Below are 23,471 nucleotides of genomic sequence, written 5' to 3' on the forward strand. Positions count from 1 at the left end.
AATGCTATGGAACACGAAGGAACCTTCTGCGTGACGTCGCTTGTCCTTGGCCGGTGTTCTAGAACATCGCGAGCTTGCTCGCAGTTCCCACTATGCCTGTGCGCTCGGCGCAAGTTTTAAATGCTTACGGCCGGGTGTTAGCGAGCTCCTCTTAATAAAAGAATGAAACGTGAATGCTCGAAGGGCGTTGCCGTTTCAATATAGTGTGAGTATTTTAAATTCAATGTATATAACGGGATAGTGCTTTGTTTCGAGTATATTGGTTGTTATATACATTGTTAGGTTAGGTAAACATCCTATGTTATGATGGATAAAGGACCCAGAACTTCTTATAGGTCAGGAAAGAAACGCCCTTCTAGGATAAGTCTGGCTGCAAAATTGAGATATTCATCTCGACAGCTGTTCAAATTCCGCACCCCACGTGGTTAAGATGGCAACAGTGAGTTTAGGGTCTCTCAAGATGGCTAACCTCACTGCTGCTATCTTAAGAGGTCCTTACCTTACTGACGTTCTCTTGTCCAAAAAGATGGCTTAGGTTCTGTGAAGTTGACAGCTATCAACAGCACGTGCTTTTGTTTTCAATAAAGGCCACGTGCTCATGACGTCATGTGGCTTTGACATCATAGGGTCAATGACCTTGGCCGGGGTCAACAACCTCGGGTGCTGACTCAGCAGAAAACATGCCGAAGCCAGTGATTTAGAAAATACATTGCCCTACTACTACTAGTGGATTTTTCAAGTGAAAGATGGAGATAATGATAATGCCATCACAACACTGGGCGCAGCAATGGACATGCATTGAGAAGTGTCAAATAAATGTAACACGTAGGCCTCCGATACGCAACCTTGCGACACCGCTACCTATTGTTTGTAAGTCTGGTATCAGATGGAAGGAGGATAAGGTTCTTCAAAGAAATAAATCTTTCAAAGACCATCAATTATGATATCGACATGATATAGACTTCTGGTTTTATGCCATGTCAAGAAAATAGGCCTAAGGCATAATCCCAAAAGCCTATATTATGTCTATGAAATGGCGTATAGCTTTTAGTCTCGGGAGTGTCCGAGGACAAGTTCGGCTCGCCAGATGCAGGTCTCTTGATTTGACATCCATAGGCGACCTGCATCGTGATGAGAATGAAATGATGATGAAGACGACACATACACCCAGCCCCCGTGCAAGCGAAATTAACCAGTGAAGGTTAAAATTTCCGACCCTGCCGGGAAACGAACCCGGGACCCCTGTGATCAAAGGCCAGCACGCTAACCATTTAGCCATGGAGCCGGACATCATGTCTATAAGTACGGGCCGTGAATGCTACAATGGCAATATCGTAATATCTATCATGATATACAATGTTGCAAAGTGTGGGCTGGGAAGAGTTGAGAGAAAGGAGACGAGCTGCTCGATTATGTGGTATGTTCTGAGGTGTCAGTGGAGATATGGCGTGGAATGATATTAGTAGACGAAGAACTTTTTGTGGCGTCTTTAAAAATAGGAAAGTTAAAGTTGGATTGCAAGAGGAAAACTTGGGGCAAATATTCATTTATAGTAGGCGGAGTTAGGGATTGGAATAATTTACCAAGGGAGATGTTCAATAAATTTCCAATTTCTTTGCAATCGTTTAAGAAAAGGTTAGGTAAACAACGGATAGGGTACCTTATCTGCCACCTCGACGACTGCCCAACTGCAGATCAGTAATGATTGATTGATTAATTGATTGACAATCTACATTTCGAAACTGCAAACACAAGTTTGACAACAGTAAGGAAGCGTAACGGCCAACTTGTATGCTAGATAACCTATGAGCATGGTGGTAATTGGCGGTGTACGCTTCTGATTCCCATTCGTCTCCCGTCTCTCGGAAGGTACGCACGCCATGTATTTTATGTCTTGTGGTCTTGGTTGTCCCAGATGACTTTTGACTTCTATCCATGTGCAGTAGTTAGCTGGAGATAAGTGAATTATACCGGGTGTGTATGTATACGATCGAGGAACGACGCAATGGTTATAAATATGTGAGTAGCCCTATTAGCTTTTTCCGGTTTATCTTCGAAGTGGTTGGCTTGTCGTTATTTCTTAATGTTCGAATTAATTTGTTTAGCACTGTGCATCTCGGACATATTGCGGCTGCTTGTGAAGGTTTATTCCGTGCATTGTGCTGTTTCTCTTAAGATGTTCTACATCAGGAAATTTCAGTTTCTTGCGTTTTACACCGTGTCCAAAGGAGTCCGAGTCTTGTACACCTCCAGCTTTATTATTCAGTTCGTATTTAAACATAAAATTTCCAATTTCCAGATAATTCAGTTCCTCAGCCGACTATAAGTTGTCTACATTAAATATATCTCAGGTGGCATTCTTAGTGATAATATATGCAAATTTTTTCCAACATGGTACCGAATTGACTCTGAATAGCTTCCTCAGGCGCTGTAGTATGCATTAGCACCAAAATGTATTGGCACACATACCATTATATACAAATTCCTCACAAATAACGGTGATGCTAAGACACTGATCTATTTATTGAAATGTGCAGTAGTAAATATAAGGTTCTTCGAGTATAGTTGGTTTCTTGCAACATAGAGAAATGTTTACAAAACAAAATCAGTCGCTCTACACATGAAAAAATATTGGCACACCTGTACACAAACGAAATTAAAGTCTCTGTAATTCACGTAACTCAAGTCTAGTAGGCTATGTGCATACCGTTGGCACTGATGACAGTTTGTAGGCATCTTGGCATGGAGGGAACCATGTTGCAAGTTATCTCTCCTGAGATCATTGACCATTTCTTCTACAACACCGTCTGAAACTCGCGCTTCTCTGTAGAACGACATTTTCAAACTTTTGTCTCCAAGTGGTTTCAGAGATGCTCTACTGGGTTAAGACCAGGGCTCTGTGTGGAGTGAAAGCTCGTCTTGGTGCGTTATACAGTAACCACTTCCACGTTCGCAGGTCGTTGTCTTGCTGAAAGTAAGACCCAGTTTCTGTGCACTGCTACATAAGTGGCCTCGCAACACATCCGTATATTTACGATGATCCATGACACCTTCAATAATAGCCAAGTCAGCAAGACCAGAAGTTTCCATGCGTCCCCAAACCGCTATGCTTTCTCCCCCATGTTTTACTGTAGGTAGGGCATGTTGATTGAAGCTCTGTATTTGGTTTTTACCACACTTGTACATTTCCATCAGATCCATACAAGTTAAATTTCTATTCGTCAGAAAGTATCACAGAATTCCAAAATTCAATCGATTTATTGACATAATCTTTGGTGAACATGAAGTGTTTTCTTTGATTAACTTCCAAAATAAATGGTTTCTTTCTGGGAGATCACCCATGAATATTAGCTGCATTCAAATATTCCTAATAGTGTGAGGACTGACTTGTTTGTTGGACATTGACTGGATGTCCGATACAATCAACCCTGCATTTTAAAGAACTCTTTTAGTGCATGACGAACTATGCTTTGACGCTCCTTACATGCAAGAACTCTCGGACATCCAGATCTGTGTTTATTGTCTGTTGTACCAGTCTCTTGGAACTTCTGGACGATTGCCCACACTGTTGTATAACTAACAGATAGTTCTTTACCAATTGCACGATAACATTTACCCTGCGAATGCAAGTTCACCACCTTGGTGCGGAATGTTCCTTCGCCTTTGGATTCATTGTTACAAGTGAACGACCCATACACTGGCGTCAGGTAAGCAACTGAACTGTTTGTCAACTCCAATTGCACAAATCTGGTACACACTGCACTGTCTATAAAGCTCAATAACAAACGACGTACAGTTTACCAATAATTTTTTGAGCAGGAGAAAATCCTAATTTAATAGATAACATGTGATTGTGTTGTGTTTAGCAAATAGTTTAATATACAAATTATTTCCTTTGTTGAGTAAGGGTTAATTGTATGCATATAATGTTCCTAGTATTTATACAATTGTATTATTTGCAAGAAGGTGTCTGTGCCAATACCTTTTGGTGCCAGTGTACATGCTGTTCCAACAGAAATTCAGAATTGCTTTTGAACTGTGAGTTCTGAATTCATGCTGTTCTACTACATTCAGAACCATTTCAGAGCCAATGCCAGCAGTGCACATTCAATATCAGGGACTGCATGTTCTATACATGCACATTTGATTACACCAGTAAATTGTGTGACTACATGCAGTACTTCTCATTGGAATAGTGAGGTTTTCCATCATCAATTGTTTAACATTTTGTAACAATTTGTAGATGGCATTGATACAGTTCACAAATGCCATTTACTAATTCCAACAAACCGTTATTAACAATCAGTTCTGGTAGCATTCTGATTCATATAAGCACATTATAATAATTTTGAAGGAGTTCATAGCCAGTTCGGAACTGTTTGTTGTAACGAGGTAGTTTATAGCCGGTTCAGAACTGTTTGTTGTTACAAAATAGTTTATAGTCAGTTCAGAACTGTTGTAACAAAGAAGTTCATAGCTATTTTGATACTCTTTGTTGTAATGGACATACATTATAACCTACTGCATAATCAGTAATGGTTGCAACTTTTTGGATAACATTGCCAATGAGTACCTGGCTGTCCTATATTTTTTTTGCAAGCTGGTTTACGTCACACTCTCACAGATTGGTCATGTGGCTACGATAGGATATGAAAGGGCTAGGAGTGTGATGGAAGCGTCCGTGGCCTTAATTAAGGTATAATGGGACGGTGCGGGGACTGTGTCTTCACAGTGGCTAAAAGCAGATTATTTGCCCTGCAAGTTGAGAAAGAAATGAATAGTTTCGAAGGCTTGGTTGTAGAATTTCTTTTTGTTACAATTGGCTTTACATTGCACTGACACAGATCGGAATTGTGTTAATGATGGGATAGGAAAGGGCTAGCAGTGGGAAGGAATTTGCAGCCCTAGAGACAGTTTTCTGTGTTTTCCCATTTTCACAGCAAAGAAATGCTGGGACTCTACCTTACTCAAGGCCACAGTCGCTTGCTTCCCACTCCTAGCCATAATGCCGTAAGTCCTATCTGTGTCAGTGTGATGTAAGCAAATCGTAAAAAAAAAGAAGAAAAAAAAAAAAGGTACATCAAACCAGTCTTTGGACTCCAGAGTAGTGGGCGATATTTAAGTTGCATAGTCACAGGGTTTTCGCAAGGGTTGTGCAAATTAATCCCTTTCTGTGGGTGTGGGATATTCTTTCATTGAAAATGTTTATCCCTGAGTTCCAGGTAAAACTGGAGGTCCTATGGCTATGAGCACAACATCATCAGTCACCTGAAACTACAGCCTGGACTACAAAACAGCAATAATAGTGTTTGTTGCTCATGTTTCAGTGCAAGGTCTGTGGACATACTCTACATTCCAAAACAGTCTAAACCTTCACACGCTATTTAAAATGGACTTGGAAGTAAAGATCAAGGAGGAACCAACCTGCTTTGAGGAAACTTCAAAAACTTCATGTGTGAGTATCATTCCAGGTAACTTTATAGTAATTACAATTAAACCCTGTCAGTCATTTGAGTTTGACTGGTTACATAACCCTACTTTTATCTGATCAGGAGATATCTTGCTGTCTATTCATGAGGCACAGATATATTTGTATACTAATGTCAAATTGACTATGTAACATTTTTATGATTATACAAATGCAGAATTTCCAGGTATGCACCTTTTATTTGGCACAGCATGTCTGAAAGCTGAAGAAGAATTGGGTTTCTCTTCATCTCCCTTTGCTTTCTAAATCTTGTCATGAAAAATGGCAGTCTGAGTAGCTCAGGTTGTGGGGGGCTTGCCTTCTGGTTTCAAGTTGGCATATTAAATCCTTTATCACCTTGATGATATTAAAGGTGCTCAAATACATTAGCCTCTTACAGAAATGATGTTCGTCATCTTAGTGTTTCGAAGCTAGTTTGCACAACATGGAATCAATAAGTGTTAGACCGGTGAGTGGGTGGTCTTCCTCTGCTTCGATAATTTACTGTAAGTAGAGAAAATCATAGACACGAATTCAAGGACATGTCGGGAGATTTGATCCACTCTGTCAAAATTCCATTCCAACACCAACATAGAAAGATTCCACCTGACATGATATATTGAATTACACATTTAGATATTAAGGAGTCAAATAATTCAGTGGTAAACCAGTTCATTCTAGAAAGTGTTCTAAGGATAACAAGACAAAAATGTTAACTTTGGTAGATGATAGTTAATTTTTAATAGGCCTGTGCTTACATGGGCTACAACAAAACAAGCAGTAGCAAGAAACATTTTATCACTGATTTTTCTTTGGAAACAATCTGACATTTTGATACATGTTTGAAGTGTTATATAACATACGAGGTGTGTTCAAAAAAAGACGGAACTGTGGCTAGAAAAACTTTATTATGTGCCTTACATTATTTCACAGACTGTCCCCTTCAAAATAGTCCCCTGCACTATCAACAGCGTGTTGCCAACGTTTCTTCCACTTTTGGAATGCTTCCTGGAATGCACTTTCTTTGATGGCGCGAAGTTGCCTCGTCGCATTCTCCTTGATCTCTTCAATGTCTTGGAAACGATGTCCTTTCAAGGTGGTTTTTAATTTGGGGAATAAGAAAAAGTCTGCTGGAGCCAAGTCGGGAGAAAGGGCGGATGGGGCACAACAGGAATTTGGTGTTTTGCCAGGTAACTGCGGACCGCATTTGAGAGATGCTGTGCGCAAGAAGAGGCCTGAACTGTGGGAAAACAAATCCTGGATGTTTTTCGCTTAAAATTGCATGACATGATCCTACGCTGATGCACACCTGATCAGCAACCTCTTGGACTGTCAAACGACGATTTCCACAAATCACTTCACGTACTCTCTCGACATGGCGGTCGTCTGTTGATGTGGAAGGTCCCCCAGGCCTAGGGTCTTCAGTGACAGACGTTCTACCGTCTTTGAAACGTTTAAACCACTCGTAGCATTGTGTACGACTCATGCATTCCTCCCCGTATGCTAGCTTCAGCATATCAAATGTTTCCACAAACGTTTTCCCAACTTTGAAGCAGAACTTCATGCACACGCGTTGTTCCTCAAGCTGTTTCATTATAGAATTCGACGAACATGTGACACACGCAATCACTTCAGAGGCTCTAACTCAACTGATAATGCAGCAATGGAATGCGGAAAGCAGCAGTCTGTTGTCAGAAGTTGCCGCTAGGCGCTGCCACAGTCACAACTCGCTCAATGTTGCTGTTTGCACGCAATTTACAAAGATCAGATCAAAAATTAGATGTATGGCTTTTCAGGCGTTTACTCTATTAACCAGCATTTCATCTTAGGCCTGACACTAGACACATCAGAGTGGGATGTGTCAGACCCTACCCACTTATGCTGGGGTGTATGCAGGTGAACTTATCAGAAGCCTCTTATGTGGCACAGTCTGATAACTGCATATGGGAGATAAAACTCGACAATGGAATTAATGCTCGCCTAGCAATTCCAAATGGGGATTCTAAATTCCCATGGAGGGAATTAGATATTTTCCCCAATAGAGCATATCAAAAATCAGATCAAAAATTAGATGTATGGCTTTTCAGGCATTTGCTCTATTAACCAGCATTTCGTCTTAGGCCTGACACTAGACTCATCAGAGTGGGATGTGTCAGACCCTACCCACTTATGCTGGGGTGTATGCAGGTGAACTTATCAGAAGCCTCTTATGTGGCACAGTCTGATAACTGCATACGGGAGATAAAACTCGACAATGGAATTAATGCTCGCCTAGCAATTCCAAATGGGGATTCTAAATTCCCATGGAGGGAATTAGATATTTTTCCCCAATAGAGCATATCAAAAATCAGATCAAAAATTAGATGTATGGCTTTTCAGGCGTTTGCTCTATTAACCAGCATTTCGTCTTAGGCCTGACACTAGACTCATCAGAGTGGGATGTGTCAGACCCTATCCACTTATGCTGGGGTGTATGCAGGTGAACTTATCAGAAGCCTCTTATGTGGCACAGTCTGATAACTGCATACGGGAGATAAAACTCCACAATGGAATTAGTGCTCGCCTAGCAATTCCAAATGGGGATTCTAAATTCCCATGGAGGGAATTAGATATTTTTCCCCAATAGAGCATATCAAAAATCAGATCAAAAATTAGATGTATGGCTTTTCAGGCGTTTGCTCTATTAACCAGCATTTCGTCTTAGGCCTGACACTAGACTCATCAGAGTGGGATGTGTCAGACCCTATGCAGTTATCAGACTGTGCCACATAAGAGGCTTCTGATAAGTTCACCTGCATACACCCCAGCATAAGTGGGTAGGGTCTGACACATCCCACTCTGACGAGTCTAGTGTCAGGCCTAAGACGAAATGCTGGTTAATAGAGCAAACGCCTGAAAAGCCATACATCTAATTTTTGATCTGATTTTTGATATGCTCTATTGGGGAAAAATATCTAATTCCCTCCATGGGAATTTAGAATCCCCATTTCAATTTACAAAGTTTGGTCTTTTTTTGAACACACTTCGTAAGAATAACCAGTTAAACTTTTCATAAGTGTTCCATTATTTTTTAAAGTGTTCCATTACAAAAAACATTATCAAGAAGTGTATGTGTTAAAAGTAATGGTATATATTGATGATGTCTTATGCATAAATGAATAATGTTAAACCTTAAGATATGGGGAATATTGATTTGTGCTGTAGAAAAAGCTGATAAAGTGAGTTGGGGCTCTGAAACATGTACATGTGAAAATTAGAAACTGATAATATATTGACAGGGCAGACCAAACCATCACCTGTAGTATATTATGTGCTGGATGTCATTCATTGTTATTGGAAATAGTGGATAGTTGTTGGCATTGGAACCTTGTATTCATTATTTTTCCCCTTGGATAGTTTCATGATTGGTTACATAACACTAATTATTTTCAGTGTAAATTAACCGAGCGAGCCCTGTTCTTTAAAGAATGAGCACCTTTGTTTTATCTACAAGGCCCCAGTAAGATTTCCAATGAATTTGGGATATCAGTACCTGAAACTTAGCTGATTCTGAATCTTATCAGTGCTATGGACTCTTTTCCTTAGGTAAAACTACTGCAGTGACATTTAGGTTACTATTCATGATAAAATTACGGACTGTGACTGGTCGCTTCCTTTTCGCCTAAAATCTTGATGGGATTGAGTCCATTAATGTGGTATTGATAATTCTAATTCACTCTGTTTGGCACGAACACATTTAAATTAACCTTAATATGGGGAGCTTGCCCATTATTGACTTTTACTCATCTTATCTCTTGTTTGAAAAGGTTTTGTAACATTGATGGTCAAGTTTGATAATTGGATTTTCCACTGTCACAATACTCTTAAGGATTCCTAAAGTGTTGCTTTTGATATTGCATAGAGGGATAAATCTAGGGGAGTATTATACTTATTCTCTGTTAGGGTCAGGATAGTGAGATGGTTAAGTACTCCATTGAAATGAAAAGTCACCTTATACTGTATTTAAAAGCCAGTTAATGGCAAAATAGTTGACCACCTCTTTTTTCACCATGATATTACAACACTGGTATCACCTGAATTGTGTGTGTGGCTGTAGGTACTGCAACAGCTTTATTATTATTATTATTATTATTTATTTTTTTTAAATGCTGTTTGTTCTGGAATCAACCTATAGAAATCTTTTGCCCCTAGTTGCATCACATAATATGGAGCTGCATGTAATTGGAACGGAGGAAGTGTAGAGTGTTGAGTGTGAGGAAAGGAACGTTAAGGACGACACAAACACGCAGTCCCCAGGCCAGGGATATTAATAATTTACAATTTAAATCCCCTGATCCAGCCAGGAATTGAACCCGGGGCCATCGGGTAATAGGCGGGCGTGTTGCCCCCGACACCGCGGGGCCAGCTTTATTAATGTTCTATGAAATCTAGCACAACTGTAGGAATGTTATAACAGCCTTATTATTGCTATCTTTTTAGAAACAAATTCCTGCAGAATTTCATTAATTTAGTTTAGGAGCAAGTCTACTGTAGAGGTTTAGAGTGATTGGGCAGTCTATGATGTTAATGTGATAAAAGAATTGTGGTAAATATTAGTTTAACTACAGTGCTATCCCTAAGCCATCCTAATGGGTGACGTGCCCTGACATGTTTACAGACTTCCCAGCTAACATAACCTAGATGTGCACAAGTTACATACTGTAAATCTGTTTGGTTAAATTATCAATCATAATTTTCAGCATATATACATCAGAGTTTAAATGTTTAGGGGTTTTGAATGATATCACAGACCAGTATGGCTCTCCAGAACAATGGAATAGTAATCCCCAGTATTGAATGGTTATGAATGAGCAGTAGAACACTAGAAGCTCAAAATCCTCTGTTGTCTTTTTCAGGGTAAAAATACTAAAATAGTTTAGTTTTGCAGTTACTGTTATCCATCTATTAATATGAATGCCTTTAGGGTAATAAATTGAAATATTTCATATCCATTTTAGTACATAGTATACCTCACCTAGCCACTCATTCATGATACACAGCTGACAAAAATTCTAGGGAAACCACTGCACTACTTAGAGAAGAAGCTGTTAGGACAGGATCAATTGACATGGAAAGCTCCATCATTCTAGTCCATGGACTGATAAGCCACACAAAACAGTAATGACTGTAATCTATATGAAAAAAGTTGTAACAACTGTGTATCTATATATTGATTATTTTGACAGCATTTCCTTTTTATTATCCATTTCAGGTGTAATAATGATACCTAAATATATTTTAGCTTAGGGGTCTTGCCTTTCTTTCTGTTGTCTTTTGAATTCTTGTAACTGAAAAACTACTGGATGTATATGAACCCACATTTAGAATCCTCTTATCCGTGGATAGTGTTTAGGTTCAATATCATATCGACATCCATGAATTGACTGGGGATTTATGTGAAGACTGAAACAGTAATTTTACTCTCCCAAAAAATATACATGGCCAACTGTACTTGAAATCTACCAGCCTAACTGGAAATCTAGTTGTAAAACTTTCTGCTCATGAACACTATTTTGATAGGAGGATTAATGAGGGAGATGTGTTTTCAGAATGTCTTACCGTCTTAATTCCTAAAGCACATAGCCTGTGAGAAACTTTCTTTCTACCTGAGGGGAACTTCACATTTATTGTAAATCACTTAGATTTAAGCAGTTTTTATATTCACATTAAACAGTAGACGTGGTGTCGTAATACCACTTTGAGGAGTGATGTGTCAGACTGTTCCTGAGAGTGAATGCTACTGGGACAGTCATCAGCATCGTCCTTCGCATTTTCAGAAGTCACCGATGTGGACTAGTCACCTCACCTGGCAATGTTTTTAACCTCACAAATCGTCCAACTCTTTCCACGATACACTTCCAGCACCCGTGTTAATGGCCAGTCAGTCCAGTTCTCCCCATCAGCTGCAGCCAGCACCACATCCCCTTCTCCAGTGTTCATAGACATCGTATTCTGCTTCTGGATCAACTGACTTAGGTACTCCTCTCAAAATCTTGTTGCAACTGCAGTAGAAATCAAAATCTCCTTGACAAGTTCACAGAATCCAGTTGATCTAAGTCTAGTATTCCCATGCATTTGAAAGAAGAAACAAAATCAGAGTCAGCAGTGCCAGGAGAAACACATGTGAACACATTTGATGGAATCTAATAGTTTGATGACTTTTCCTGTTAATGGAAATTCTAACAAGCTGCTGAATAGACTTCATTGAGCAGTTCCCCATTTTAAAGCACACATTTTGAAGATCCTTGGAAAGATGTATAGTGAGATTTCCAATATTTAGAAATGATTTTCATATATTGTTCATGCAGTTTGAAATTTTATGCTAGGTAACATATAGCAGCTATCATTGTTCCAAGTCCCTCCATTGCATTGAACCTGGTGACTGGTTTCTTCACTGTTACTGCTACCTTATCCTAACTGGATTTAGGCTGTGAGCATTGCTATATTCCTTTTGTCATGTGCTAAAGTGCTCCAACCCATTTCTTCAAAATATTGATCCGAGATGTCCGTCTTCTTCTAATTCCTCTTTTACCTAAATTTTTTCCTCAAAATATTTGTTACAGATTGTCATTTTTAGGAGTCCTCATAATGTGATACATGTGTTTCAGCTTCTTGAGATAAACTGTCTTGATAAGCTGAGGTCGACAGCTTGTTGTGTGGGGTACCCCACTGTCGGCAGCCCTGAAGATGGTTTTTATGGTTTTCCATTTTCATATCATTAATATGCTGGGGCTGTACCATAATTAAGGACATGACTGCTTCCTTTCTACTCCTAGCCCTTTCCTATCCTTTTGCAGGCATAAGACCTATCTCCCTTGGTGCGACATGAATATAATCCACAGGAATTCCACAAATTGCCATTATACATCCACATCTTAAAATTTTAATTCTCTTTATTGTGGGTAATAAAATATATAGGGCTCTACAGTATTTAGTAGGGTGGGGAGGACACAGCACTTTGTTTTTCTCTTTTTGAGCTTTATTATGATATCATTTCAGGACTGGAGTTGCCACATGCTAATGAAGATGAACTCTGCTTTCTCCATCCAGCATTTGATTTCAGCATAATGGTCCTATGTTACTCCCTAGATATACCATATTTTTCTACCCTGTCTGCCTGTATGTCGTGCATCAGAAACATTCCCGATGGTGTAAGTTCCTTTTTTACATTGCTTTGGATGTGTTGAGGACAAAGTCACAACCTAGGGGACAACTTTTGCAAATTGTCGAGAACACTCATTTAAGTGCAGGACAGGAAGTGCGCTGTAGTGGAATTTGACAAGTACTAAAATTGAGCATACATAGGAGAGTATATGTGAGGATATTGTACAGTGCACGCCTTATGAAACATACTAACTCATCTTAAATTATAGTATTGCTGTTAAGAAGCCTTTCACAAATACTTCCAATAATTACACACATAACTGCAAGTCACGCATAACTCAGTATGTTAATCAGTTGATAGAAGACTATGGATCATTCACTGTCACTATATCTAGGCATACTAAATCTCATAGAAAATTCCCCTCAAACTGTTTCATCATATTCTCTATCCATGCCTATTTCACTTCCGCTGGCAGTGTCTCTTGCAGTTTCAGTATTGCTTCCATCACTGTCACTATTTCTGTCCATTTCACTTCCCACATTTATGTTGACAATGATCCAATAAAACCTCTGTTGAATTTACTGATCTTCAAATTTATTTACGTTCTCATAAATTTTACTTCCAGTCCTCACTTGTAATAGAAGCAATTTGTTTACCATAAATTATAGAAAAGCTTCCATTCTCAACATCATCTTTTGTTCCCACTTGCCCATATCAGCATAATGAGATTCAATTCTGGTTGATATGGATAAAGCTGTAATACGGTATGACCTTGTTTGGCTTAAATACAGTCTATTTTATAACTGCACTGGACTGGCTTGTTCATTTCGATTGATGGATATAACTGGGTTCAAAGCATATCCTCTTGGAAACAAATTGCAGTCTCCGTTAACCAGGACACAATTTCTCACATGTTATTGTTTTAAAGTCATCAGTCCAAAGACTGATGTGATGCACCTCTTGATGTCCTCCTATAATGTGGTGTCCTTTTCATCTCTAGATAACTACTACATCCTACATCTGCTCTGATCTGCTTGTCATATTCATATCTTGTTCTACCCCTACTGTTCTTACTGAATACAATTCTCTCAAAAACAAACTGAACAAGTCCTGGGTGTCTTAAGATATGTTCTATCATTCTATCTCTTCTTGCCAAATTGATCTCTCACTAATTTGATTCCGTATCTGTTCATTCATGATTCGATCTACCCAGCTCACCTTCAGCATTCATCTTTAACACTATATTTTAGGAGCTTCTTCCGTTTTTTTCCTGAGCTAGTTATCGTCCATATTTTACTTCCATACAACACCTGCTCCAGAAAATGTGTTCAGAAACATCTAAGTAATCCATTTATCACTGAAAGATGCATATTTGTTCACAAGCTAAACACAGCAAGTGCCTGCGCCCCATAATCCCTCAGTTGTGTTTACCCTGTTGTAGTGTGCGGAGTGTAGCTTCATGGTGATCGTGACAACATAATGGCACAACGACGCCATTTGGATCCCGTTTTGCAGGGTAGAATACTTGGCCGCCTGGAAGCAGGCCAGACATAAACCAAAGTCACCGTATCCTTGAATGTGCCACAAAGATTCATTCCCAGGCTTTTGAGACAATTTCCTGAGACAGGAGATGTTATTCGTAGGCCAGTACCAGGTCGACCAAGGGTAACCATCACACAGCAGGACCGATATTTGGCCTTAAGCACCAGACGAAATCGCAATGCATCTGCAGGACAATTGTCAGTGTGGCTTTCAGCTGTCTCAGGGGTTGCCGTTTCCCGGCAAACTGTGTACCAGATGCTCGGTACAGAGGGCCGTTTGCTCGACGTCCAGTGGTGTGCATCCCGCTCACTCCAGCACAGAGACAGGCCCGTTTACTTTGCAGCCATCAACATTGAAACTGGGCCATGAATGAATGGAGGCATGTGCTCTTCACAGATGAATCCCGTTCAGTTTGCAGAACCATTCCCATTGCACATTAACACGGAGAGCACCGGGTAGCCGATACAACAACAGGAACATCGTGGAACAGGACCAGTATGGTGATGGTGGCGTCATGGTTTGCGGCGGCATCATGTTGAAGGGCCGTAAGGACCTGCACATCTTCATGGGTAATCCGAGGAACACTGTTAGATCTTGGAGAGACAGGGATGAGGTACTGAGACCACATGTTCAACTCTTCAGACATGTGATTGTTCCAGACTTCCACTTAATGGAAGATAATGCCGGACCGCACCGTGCTGCTCTGGTGGATGAAATTGTGGTTGGGGAAGACATTCATCGCGTGGACTGGCCAGTGAGGTCTGCGGATCTCAAATGTATAGAACATGTCTGGGATGCACTGGGGAAACAAATTGTATCATGTCAACCTCTACAAAGGAACCTCCAAGACCTTCGCATTGCCCTTTCGGAGGAATGGGATTGCCTTACACAGGAGCTCTTGCGCCATCTGTTAGAGAGCATGCCACATAGCTGCGAAGCATGTGTGGCCATTAGGGGTAACCATACATCGTAGTAACAGCATATTTTGTTGTGGAAGACATTGCCAAGTTTTGTTAGTTGTTGGAAATAATGTAACTTAACTACCAGAATCTTTTTGAAATTGTTTTTTGGACAATTTGTGTGACATGGTGTATGAATCAGCTTCCGTTTGTTCAGCAATCCGTCTGACATTCCTATGAGGCGGTATGGCCTCGTTTAGTGATTATGCTTAACATTTGAACACTAGTGTAGAAGTTTCACTGAACTTCAAAGAGTAAATTGCATGCGACACAAGACTTATCACTTGCTAGTAACTAAAAGTCCATACGTTTATAAGTTGGTACGGAACAGTTCCGTATGTCGGTGTTCGGTTCAAATTGGCGGCATAAGGAACGGTTCTGTAAGTCGGCGCCAATGAGTTAATGCCAAGGTTGCTACCTTCCCACTCCTAGCCCTTTCCCATCCCATCGTTGCCATAAGAGGTATCTGTGCCGGAGCATCATGAAGCAAGTTGTAAAGAGAAACTTATTGGGTTGGAACTTTAATAGTAGCAAATATTCAATTACAACTCGTACAGAAGATATGAATGTTATACCATGGTTTACTGTCCTTCAAACTAGTCACCAACATATTGTTACCAATGATGCGGACATCATAGGATATCTATTGCAGCATCTGGTATGTTGATAGTTCGAATGGAGCAGTTTACTGCCTGACCAGTCTCTGAAACAGTTCTGGAGCAAAGACCCCGAAGTGGTTCCTTCATCTTGTGAATCAAGTCAAAGTCACAATGTCTTAAATCTGTAGTCTATAGTATATGGTACAGCAATTCCCAGCCCCATCGACCAAACAAATCAGCCACATTTGCACTGTATGCAGCCATGCGTTTTCGTGGAAAATGTTGGGTAATACACATTGACGGTATGCTGTGGAGGAACATAGTGCATTAGGATAAAACCATCACAGTCATACATGATTATAACAATAACATTCATATGGCTGGAGTTCTCACGAACTCTCAATCTTTGTCGTTTGCCGTAATGATGCCATTATTTCGATCAGCATTTCAGCTTGTGGCTCATACAATTTAGCCCATGACTTCATCCAGCATAACGATATTTCATAAGAACGCTTCTTCTTTGTACTTACAGTACTCCAAATGGTTACGAGTAATATCATATTGTAATAATTTCTGTATTTCCACTGAATCACGATGAGCCCATTTAGATGGAATTTTTCTCATGCCCAGAGTGCCTTCTAATATGAAGCAGAGTCGTATTCACTAACCCAGAATCTTGGGCCAGCTCACATATTATATGACATCGTCCAGTGTCCCATTAACACGGCAAGAATATGCACTTCTCCTTCACTGACACTAGGATGACCTAGCTGACGCACATCTGCCACTTATTGTTGTCCCTTGTTAAAGACTTTTGTCCACTGTGCCACTGTCCTGTAAGGCTATGCAGTTTCACTGCAAGCTTCTTGCCACTAACCCTAGGCTGTGCTCATTATGCCAGTTTGCATGCGTGTGATCTGAGGTAAGGTAGGTATACAAGTAACGTGTGCTGTCAGTGACATTATTAGATTCCATTGCATGGCGTCTCATCAGCAGTGTTGTCACTCTTAAAGTTCCAACCATCTTATCTCCCGTACTTCAGTTTGCCTTCATTTTATAGAGCTAATTATACATTATTTCTGTTTTCATCCACGTGTGGCCTACTTAATCTTCATATGACCATTCCATTTAAAATATTTTATCGATATATCTGGAGAATTGCCTGTTTCCAGCATGTTTCTTCTCATGAAGTTAATATAGATTGTTGTTTAAAGCTTTGTTGTTGTGAACAAATGGGGTTGCCTTTCCGGTATAACATTTTACATTAAAGTTAATATGATTTTACATGTGCTTCCATAGATGTAGCCGTTCCTAAAGGGACTCATCTGAGAAGAATTGAGCCTTGAGATTTTCCAGGGAAGTGTAACCCATGTGCTCTGGATCCTTGATTTTTTGCAGCATTTGCTACAAAGCAAAATGGCACTTATTGGTTTCCCTTGTTAAAGACCTTTACCCACCGTGCCACTGTCCTGCAAGGCTATGCAGTTTTACTGCAAGCTTCTTGCCACTGCTGGTTGTTAGTTTCAAAATATGATCCTTTAACCGTCATTAGTAAGGTTTAGATTGATGAATTCATTTGAATATCGCTCTATTGATGAAATAATCAATGACGTTTAACTAAATTGAACCCTTTCACCTTTGTTAGAACAGTAGAAGGTTCACTTGTGAGGAATCAAAAATGTAAGGTTTCTCTCTTTCAAAAAAACCGAGAGATAACATTAATCTAACATTGACCGGGCGAGTTGGCCGTGCGCGTAGAGGCGTGCGGCTGTGAGCTTGCATCCGGGAGATAGTAGGTTCGAATCCCACTATCGGCAGCCCTGAAAATGGTTTTCCGTGGTTTCCCATTTTCACACCAGGCAAATGCTGGGGCTGTACCTTAATTAAGGCCACGGCCGCTTCCTTCCAACTCCTAGGCCTTTCCTATCCCATCGTCGCTATAAGACCTATCTGTGTCAGTGCGATGTAAAGCCCCTAGCAAAAAAAAAAAGAAGAATCTAACATTGCATACAAATTCAAGTGTAGACGACTTCAGTTGAATGATAATTTAAAAAAGGTTAGGCTGATCTGGTCATGTCTACAAAAAATACTAGGTAGTTTTAAACTCTCTAAACAGAGTCCATTTAAGACCAATCCAGAAACCTGTGGTTCTACAGCTCTGATGAGCATTATACTGTCAAACGACCCCTGCTCAGCCTGATGGCCTGCAGTTTATAAGTTGCTGTGTGGTGAGCAAAACAAATTTTCTTGGCCATTATTCTTGGTGTTTTAGACTAAGGACTCTACCTCACTATCAGTTAACAACTTCTTTGTTCTCATACAGCCTGACTGGAGCAGCAACTAGCCGTCGTAGTGTGATAATAATCTCCGGTTTTTCCGAGAATTAGTTTTGGGGCTTCCGGGAATGTCCTGTATTTGCTATCCATAGAAAACATGGCCGGTATTTTCCTTTAAAATCTGAATGTAAATGTTACAAGTCTATATTAATAAAGCCTTCAGATTGTCTAGAGTCAATGAAAAGTCCAACAACTGACTATTTGTTGTACGAACTTGAACATGGTAGGCAAGAGATTGACCTTTCTCTGGTTAAAATCCAATGTACGTCTATCTGACAATCAGAGTCATCTGTGGGAACACAAGAAACAAACAAGTGACCAGTCATATAAGAACACATAATAGGATGAAAAATTGCAGAGATTATTGTTGTCCTTCAGTTTTCTCTTTTTCATTTGCTCTCCCTTCCATTGCTGTCCTGTTTATCTTATTATGAGTTCCTTTTCTTGTTTCTGTTCTTCATATAATTTTGACTTGACACTTGTTTGCTTGTTTCTTTTTTACATTGGGAGAATAAATTGATATTTTTATTGTGCAACTGTACAGTTAATTTTGTCAGCTATGTCATGTCTCTTTATGAACTTTTAATCTAGTTATCTGCTTACTCTATATTTCTTACTTTATTTTGCATATTTGATCCTTACAGCCTTCCAGTGATATTAAGAATGAAATAAGTGTAGATGAACATCCAGTAGGTCAGCTGGTCGCTTGTTTCAAAGAAGAAGACAAGTAAGTACTTTTTATCTTAAGTAGATTTTTCACACCTAACCCTCGACAATATGGAATTTGCTATTCACATGTTCAATAGCTCCCTCTGCAGGTAAGAGGTACAGTGAAGTCGTTGATATCCCAATATCTTGGGTTAAAGGCGAGCACAGGTCCATCAAGATCATTCTCTTATTCTGTCTCCTGTCTCCTTCATTCATGGTCTGAATTTGTTGGTTTGATCATGGCTCGTGAAAAGATTCCAAAAAAATTAAAATAAGTCAGCCTGTAGTATCTAGTGATCAGCAGGCCACCTAGTTGGCACCAGTTTGTATCTGAGCCAGTACTATGATTATTACCATCCCAGTTCATTCTCCATATTGTAATAGCTGTTCTTGGGGTGTCTGGTTGACCATGACTTAGCAGTTGGATATTCCTGCAACATGACCAGTCCTGAGAATCATTCTGTCATGTATTAGACACTTGATTCTGTTTAGTTTGATACCTTTATACATCTTTATGGGTCTTCATTCCAAACCCCTATTTCTTTCATTAGTGACACTTCGCAAATACCTTCTTTCTGTGATATTGATATTTTTACTGTCGCCTTCACTAGCTTTTTAAGTTTCAAAGCCATTAAATATAATGGCTCATATGATGGCATAGTGGATTTATATCTTGGTGTTATTAGGTACATATTTTTTAATGTTGTTGCAGGTGGAAGAATAACATCAAAAATCTGCCTAGCATCTTTCCTATATTTGAAGGCCTGATTATTTGCAGTTGTATGACCACGTTCTGATGTACTCAATTTGCTTTCCATACTCAGAATTTATTCTGACCATTGGGAATTTGACCTTGGGATCCAGAGGCTGAAAATCCAGCAATGGTCCACAGTGGCTGGTGTGTTATATTCCATCATCTGTATTTTGTTTATTCTTCTTCACCTCTATCACCTCATTATAAACACTGCTCTATGCAGTTTGGAGATATGTATGTGTCTAAGTGTCAAGTCTTTATTGCTCTCCAACATATAACTTGTTGCTCTTCCACAACCTTTGTTCTTACATTGACAGTGTAAGTAGTACCTGATTTTTGCAGTCACTGGTAATGTATGGTAGAAATGCAAAACACCACTCACTCGCTCATCACAATATTCCAAGAACTATCAAATCATTAAAGGTGAAATATGGTCATGAGTAACAGGTAAGCAACCTATTTGAGAAATGCATCCTGGAACGGTTAAATTAAAGAGAGTAAACAAAAGCAAAAGTGGGGTTGATTCAGAGCGAGATGTTGGCCTTGGCATCCTGAGTGTTCAGGCAGGTGGAAATTATATTCTGTGATAGGAATATTGGCAACACTGCCTCTTGTCTGGCTGTGTTGGATGGAAGAGAAGGATTGAAATATTTAGTTTTGTAAGAATGCTATTCTTAAATATTTAAATTGCAGCTCATCATGACAAAATAACCAGAAGATAGTTCAAGATGTTGGCAAGCACCTCGGTAGTAATATGAGTTCTCCAAGTTTGTGTCATGTTTTTAATGGTATAAAGTGTAATAACACCTGCAAAAGTAGTATTAAAATTCTCCTTGACAAACAGAATTTTATGCATTTTTAGAAATTAACAAGTGCTTATTAGTAGTATGTAAATGTGAGATTATTCTTGGGCATGTTGTAGACGTGAAGGTCTACAGTCCACCGTAGGAGTGGGTATCGGACATCTGGGGGTTTGGAGGTTTGCCAGAGGGAGCAAAGTTGCCAAACCGCCCATATCATTTCCCCACCATTTGATGTGTTCAATTACTCTTAGTGGAGATGTGGAATTGAACTGAGGACCAAACTCAGAAGTCTCACTGAAATGCTTGTGTAATGTGTGTGATTCTAAACATATGAATCAGCTATTTGTGACATGTACATTTTTTACTCACCAGTCCAAAGAACATGTGCAATGATTAATACATCTCTACTGTAGAAATTTAACTCAGGGATGCAGACATGTCCATGTTGGAAATGTAGTTCTCCTCAATCTCAGAATAAATTTTTAACATGACATAAAAGCAGTGTAAATAATGATGGTAGCAACTCAGAATATTGGACTGCACATAACAGGACAGTTAGTGTGTTCTACAGCTGAAATATGTGAGGTGTAAACAGGCTGTTCTGGCCACTCTTGCTGTTTTATACCCACCAATTATGTGCGTTAGTGAATCCTGGCTGAATTTGTCAATCTATGACATAGAAGTGGCACCTCAGTCATGCACAGTATTTTGGAAACCTCAGGGGGAGGATCACTTATGGCCATGAAACCCAAATTCAAACGTGTGCACTTTGAGCTGCTAGAAATAAGGGCAGAATGTGTTTTGGTGGAAATTATGTGCACTGGAAGCAAATTCCCTTGGGTTCGGTGTACCGAGCTCCAACTCTACTGGTGACATCAATGAGGAATTACTACTTTCTCTAAGCCATGTACAAAATATACAACATTGATTCAAAAGTATCTAGAAGGCTGTTGATTTCATTTTTGAAATGATCTGGCAGCATTATCCCCCTCACCTCCTGCCTCTTTCCATCAGTCCATTAGCAGCGACTTTCGTTGTAGAATTCTACAACGTATTCCTGTAACAATTAATTACTGAACCAACCTGTGTAATGAAAACTCTTGTCCTTACTAACCCTCCATCCTCAGTACTCGAAACAGCAGTAATTCCCTGTATCTCTGGACACCTAGCAGTTACAGCTACCATAAAATACAAGAAACCACCAGTAAAAAAATATATTAGAGTAGTTTATTACTACAAAAAGCTGGCTGGGAACTGCTATCATAAATTTTAAGAAGCCAGCTACCCATTGTTACCAAGAAGAACAATCCATAGATCACAAAAGAAGTAGTCAAAATGATATGCAAAAGGAATATGCTTTACAGGAAACAGAAACAGGATACAAGCAATCTTATGTGGGACAATTGTAAATGTCTGAGGAAAACCACCAAAAACTCATCCACAAAGCATACAAAAACTACATAAACAAGGAAAATAACAACAGCAAAGACATTTGTTTATACCTTAATATGGCAAATCAGCACAAAGTGCATTCTACTCTAATGACAATAGTTGCCTCCCCTGAGGCCATTGCCTCAACATTCAGTGAGGAATTTAAAGGGGGCAATAATGAGCAAGGGAAAAGTATGAATATGCACCCAAACACAGGTAAGCCATTACTACTCTCCCTCTCCATCCTTTAATTCACAGAGATTGAGGTAATTAACAGCCTTCAAAATACTGCTTCCGACCCTGACAACATACCTCCAGTTATCTTTTGTGTAATGTGCAGAAGTATTAGCTCCCTCAGAGCTGACCTTGGGACAGAATTTCGGCTACACATTGTACTAATGAGACGAGGGACATCGTGTAAGGCTAATGCATATGATTTACTCATATAGGGGAAAGATTGGAGGGTGTCCTTTGGGACTTGGTGCTGAACTTGGAACAAGATACTGGCTACATATTTCACTAATGGGACTTGGAAGATGGTGTAAGGTTTAATACTGATATTGCATAATGGGAGGCAACCTGAGGGAATCGGAGTTGAACATATAGTTCCATACAAGATAGTGAGTATAAATTGTTTATATGGGACTAGGGATGTGGTGTATGGCCTAACACATTTGAATTGCTTATAATGACATACTGGAGGTCGATCTCAGAGCTGAGCAATCACAGAGTCACTCACTTGTTGATTTTAACTTTTTGAGCTTATAGATTTGAGCTTTAGAGACTTCTAATTGCATACCGTAATGTTTACATCACTTGGAGTTTAAAGCATTGGCTTCAGAATTTAAAACTTGTGTTGAAAGATAGCTGTCAAGTGTGTGTAGACTAACTTACGAGGTAAGCGCTTCACTGTCATCAGCCTAAAGGGCTGATCTAAGGATCACTGGACAGAGGTGATTTTGAAACATTGTAGACTAACTTAGGCTAAGTAGCTTAGTTGGCAGAGCACTAGCTTTTTGAGTTTTAAAATACTGCATGGCCTTAGAATGATAGTCAGAAGTGAACTTTAAAAGTTAGTAGCATTATATTTATTTATTTATTTATTTATTTATTTATTTATTTATTTATTTATTTATTAAATGTGGCACCAATGGAGGCACACTCCAATGATAGGTTGCTTTTACATTTATTAGACACAAAGCACACAGAAATACCAAAAATATGAAAATGCTATGTAAATGAGGTGATGAAATGAATGAAACAGTATCTCAAATGCAGAAGTCTGTTTACTACATTTAAAAAAATAAATTCTAACCAAATCGTGTAAGTAATATATATATAAATGAATCACTCTGATGAGTACAATTCTTTTAATATATTTACATATCTGTCATATTCATACACAAAGTCTAGATCAATATGATGTTTATTAATTAAGTTATTGTATGTTTCGCGCATATTGATAAATGGAGAGTTCTTAAAAAATACAGTTTTGGAGACTGGAGTTATGAACAATTGCCAAAATCTTAAATATCCTTTTCTAGCCTTAAAGCATAACAGTTGAAGCAAACTATTATCTTCAATTAATGCATTAACAATCTTATAGAGATAAATTTGTTGAGTTATTACATGACTACTGGCTAGCAATACATATTTAAATTCATTCAACAAAAATTCACAAGAAACATAATTTCCAAAAGGGAATGTCTTATATTTTTTTAATTGAAG

The sequence above is a fragment of the Anabrus simplex genome, chromosome 10, assembly GCF_040414725.1.
Source record: "Anabrus simplex isolate iqAnaSimp1 chromosome 10, ASM4041472v1, whole genome shotgun sequence".
In the NCBI taxonomy this organism is placed as follows: Eukaryota; Metazoa; Arthropoda; class Insecta; order Orthoptera; family Tettigoniidae; genus Anabrus; species Anabrus simplex.